We start from the raw sequence: 5,207 nt of genomic DNA, 5'->3' as shown, positions 1-5,207 counted from the left end.
TGGAGTAGCGCACCCAATTGGGTTTAAGCAAAGCTATGAAATATAGCTAGAAAAACTTTAATAATAATTTGACAAGTTTTTAAATTGTTTTTAGTTTTATTTTTAAATAGTGTACGTTTGATATTGGATTTTTTTTTAAGCCTTAATTGATTTTTTTTTTGTGCGGGAATAATGACAATATTTAATTACAATGACCGTTACATGTTAGAGAAAGCTGAAAAAATACTTGTCCATAAATTCGGTCAAAAAAAGATATAAGAAACGGTTATCCACGTGACAATCATGCAATGAATCCGTCGAGCTAAAGAAAACCATTTGTTATATATATATATATAGACACTCTAGCTTGGCCGTTAAACTAAGCTGAACACTATTCCAATTTGGTGTTGACTCTTTAACGATTTTGGTATTGCTTTCCCAAGGTGCTTTTGTGTCCAGTGTTTTTTTTTTTTTTTTTGAGGTAGGGCTAAAACGGCTGCTCTTAAGGCATAACCATTAATGAAACCATAGAATATAAGGGGAGGACATAGTGCCTAAACCTTATATTACAATAAACCATAAAAGAATATCCCTAAATAATATCAAGAGTCTCTACCAATCTTATGTATTCTAACACACACCAATTAGCAAAAAGCGCACGATTGACTACTCTAATTGCTTTACAATTTTGGTGGCATACCGGAAAGATAATGCTCACGCGAAGCCATAATACACTAAAACCAAGTTTCCCACTATATATTTTCTGTAACCAAAAGTATTTTCTGGGTCTAGATTAGGTTGTTTGGTAAAATTCTTAATATCAACCTTTGACCCACTTTAGCTTCTCCCAACTCAGAAATTGAGAAGGTGTTCATTTTTAGCATTTATGACAATTTACCCAACCATAACACTTTTTGATTACAACTTACCAAAAATTCAAAAGTTGCTTTTTCTTCTCACAACACTTGTAAAACAGTTTATCAAACACTTAGGGCCCGTTCGGTATCATTTTGCGATACTGTTTTTTGTTTTACGAATTCAAAAACTTATGTAATTTGCGTTCTGTGCATTAAATTTGAAAAACAAGGAAAACAAATTTTAGGAAACAATTCAAGAACTATGAATAAATATGGGAAATGACTTTTTGATGTTTTCATTGTTTCCTGAAAACAACCTGCCCTGCAATTTAGAGAAAGTGATATATATATATTTTTTACTTTTAAGCACATAGATCCACAAACTCTTCTCCTCTCTTTTGATCTTTCTCTCTTTCTTTCCCACAATTTCCACTGATACTTATCCTCTCTTCTCATGATCTCATCTACTTTATCTGTTGTTTGAACTTTTTTCTTCCCCGTCTTTTTTAATCAATTGAAATTTGCAGAATCATGCAGTAGAGAAGAATGAAGGATTTAGAAAATCCCTCTTTCACCTGTCAGATCTAATTTATACTGATGATTTAGGAAGAAAGCTTCGGTATTTTACGCTTCAATATAATTGGATTATCTCATGGGCAAGAGGAATGAACAACTAAGGTTGAGACATTTGATTGAATTATCTTTTTGAACTAAAGATTCAAGAGCTTGCAACTTCATATGATATATTTTATAAACAAAATTGAGGGATTTGATTCTTCTTGTTCAATCTCCTTCACAATACTCTGTTTCTTTTCTCATAACAACCAATAAAGGATTCATAATCAATACAAACATAATAGTCAATCTTTCATGATTACTGAGGAAAAACAAAATAGTCAATCTTTCAATCTTTCATAATCAATATAGATATGTTTTTTTTTTAAATGATAGATATGTTTTTAATATTTCAAGTTTTGAAATACTTGTACCGAACATGTATTTGCATCTTAAAAACTTATAGTTTAATTCCCCGTTTTCATTCTACAATCCAGTGTTACAAAAATAGTTTCATAAAACGTTACAGGACACACCAGTCTCCTTAGAGCAAAATCAAAAGTGCTTCTTCTCATAGAAAAATTAGTTAGAGGTGCTTGTTCTCACAGCAGACAAATAGAGTCTAAATATTGTTTTTGGTAGATCCCAAACCTTTCGTTGTAGATGACATGTTGCCATTAATTTCATTGTTATATTCCAAATATGACCTGAAATTTTAATGATAACCAAAATTAGTCTCAATTGTATACTATAGTAAAGTTAGAAATAACTTCTTCTTTTTTCCTCCTCAACATTCTTTGTACATATATTTACTTGGATGTGGCTACTGCCACCCTACGATTTGCTTATCTCACTCTACACATATTTGTGTTGAAATAGTTTTTTACCCTTATAATAAAATGGTAGATAAGTCAAAAGTTAATTAAAAATTCAAACCCATTTGCTTGGGCACCCACAAAAAATCTACTGTCTAAACATAAACCTAAACTTCTCTTTCATTCATCCTCCTAAACATTCTTTGTACATATTTCTATTTGGATGTAGCTATTGCCACTCTACGATTTGCTTATCTCACTCTACACATATTTGAATTATTGAAATAGTTTTTTACCTTTATAATAAGATGATGGATATTATAATAAGATGCTGGATAAGTACAGTAATTAATTAAAAATTAAAACTCATTTGCTTATATGGTAGAGCTTCTAATGAAGACCACTAAAATAAGGACTAGTTGAGGACTTTTTTGTGAAACCCACTTTTCGATCACATTTTCCACAGATCAACTGTTAGACGTTTAGATATTCATGTGTAGATCATTTATGCAATTTTTCCAACCAATTTGAAAATTATTAAGGCATTCATAATCGTGATTTATTAGTTATGAACATGAAAGCTTCATGTTTGACAGATTTGGTTCGTCCATTAATTTGATATAGTTTAGTACCTTAATGAATAGCAATTTAGAAGAAAATTTTCAAAAGTGATCTACTCATGCATACTTATAAATCTAACAGTTGATTTACCGTAATGTAATCAAAAAGTGGGTCTCTCAAACCGTTGATTAAAAAGTCCTCGTTTTAGCAGTCATCATTAGAAGGGCTCCCTTGCTTATATGGCACCCACAAAACACCCACCGTCTAAATATAAACCTAAACTTCTCTTTCATTCATCCACCTAAATCTAAACTCAATATTATCCTCCATGTTTTCACTATTATACTGATAGAGTAACCCTATAAGCCGTTAGAGGGTTTTGCACCTTTTATTTTATTTTTATTATTTTTCTATTGTTGAAGTAAGGAAATATTTCTTCAATGGGAGCAAAAATTAGAAATACAAGTAAACACAAATAAGGGGGGTTTAGGATTATTAAATCAAAAATTAAATAAATAAAATAAAGAAAATGTAAAAACATATATTCAAGGGTGGAACGCAAGGAATAAAGATCAAAACCACAATCATATGCATGAAATCCCATTACAATTCCTATAGTTGATCTTCTATGTCATGAGAAAGAAGTTGACCATGTGAAACGTTAATATGCAAACAATTTCCAATATTTTACTTTCCTTGAATGTTTAATCTAAGTGAAAGCACCTAAATTAAACCTATTGAACATGCAATCATAGTCTAGAAAGCTAGCTAATCAAAAACACATTCAACGCATTAAGAACAAAGAAAGGATGTCAACCAAAGTGCACAACCTAATATGAGAAAGCCCATCTATTTGCAATCCTGCTTAATTGATTTCGACTTTTATCCAAAGCCTTTACTACTTATGATTTAGGGTCACAAAACTATTAGGTGAATTGTTTACCTAAATCTAGCACCAATTACATGCATATATCCTAAGTTGGTCACCAAAGAACACATACATATAAAAGTTTTCTATAATCCAAAATCAATTAAGCAATCTCACATAAGCAACATAGAAATCAACATAAAGAAATCAAAACTTTATTTCAAAACATATAAACGGGCTTTAAACTTTGTCTTTAACGTCATGTTAACTAGAATTCATAACTCTACGAATCAAACAAAGGAAAACAAAAGAAAGTAGGAAATACACCGTGAAAGATGAATGACAAAGCCTTGAGACGAAGAACTTGAAGATCCTTGAAAGCAAGCAATCTTCTAGGGACGACACAATGGTGGATGGTGGTTAGGATCTTGATGCATTTCATGGCTTCTTCTCCTCCTTGATTGAGACGCAGAGCTTCTGAAGACTAGAGAATGGAGAGAATTTTTGGTGTTTAGAATTATGGGAGAAGTGGTGTGTAGAAAACGTCTAGAGAGGGGGGGTATATATAGGGGAACGGCAAAGTATTCTCCAAGTTTCATGAATCTTCTTTTAATTTCCAAGGAATTTTTTGGTTGCTCCACACAGCTTCAACCAATCAAATAATGCCACATAAGCCCTGTTGTGTCATCCAACCAATCAAAAGCCTCCAAAATAAGTCCATAATCCTTCAAATATATTTTTGCCAAATTTCCCATGAATTTATCTGATTTTTCTCTTAATTTTTGGCCAAAGAAATAGGAATGAACCTAGACAATGAATCTGGACTTGTTTTGAACCTTTTCTTATTACAATCCCTTGAAATTCTCCAGGAACGTATCTGGACATATTTTTAGTCCCAAAAACGTCACTTTTTATACCCCCTTATATATCTCACGGCAAAAACAATTATTTCACTTAAAATTCACTTCTTTTGCATCCAAGAAACCTTAGTATACTTAGGCCTCTTCCTTTTTTTCCGAAAATCACAATTATTCTAGAAGAATCTTGAGCTTTCTTGCGTCATCTTCAAGCCATGTGGTCTCCTAGTGCCTTCAGGACTCCTCACATTTCGCCATTTTTCTTCATTTTTCCGACAATGCTTCCTAGTTGGCTCAGGAGTCTTGTTTTGATAAAGTTTCCTCTTTTGAACAGGATTTCCTGGTTGAATCAGGATTTCCTGGCTGGACCAGGAAAACTTCATTTCTTCTTTTCAGCTCATTTTTGCAGCCCTTGTGCCTTGCCATAGCTATCTCCAACGTTTTCTGACTCCTCTTCCTTCTTTAGGCTCATTTCAGCTCTATTTGCTCCATGGGACCTAAAAATAGAAACTTTTATTAAACTTACTAAAAATAGAAACTTTCCTAAACATGAAGGATTTATTTAAGGAAATAACTAAGTAAATATGAGGAAATAACACTTAAAATGTCGCATTAAAATGCTCCTATCAGAGGACCCTTCCCACGGACCATTTATCGAGCATGGCGTTGATCAAGAATGGATCGCCGTGGGGGAGATGTACTCCGCGCTCTTCTT

Source organism: Rosa rugosa, chromosome 2 (genome assembly GCF_958449725.1).
Source record: "Rosa rugosa chromosome 2, drRosRugo1.1, whole genome shotgun sequence".
Lineage (NCBI taxonomy): Eukaryota > Viridiplantae > Streptophyta > Magnoliopsida > Rosales > Rosaceae > Rosa > Rosa rugosa.
Note: the sequence above shows the minus strand (reverse complement) of the source record.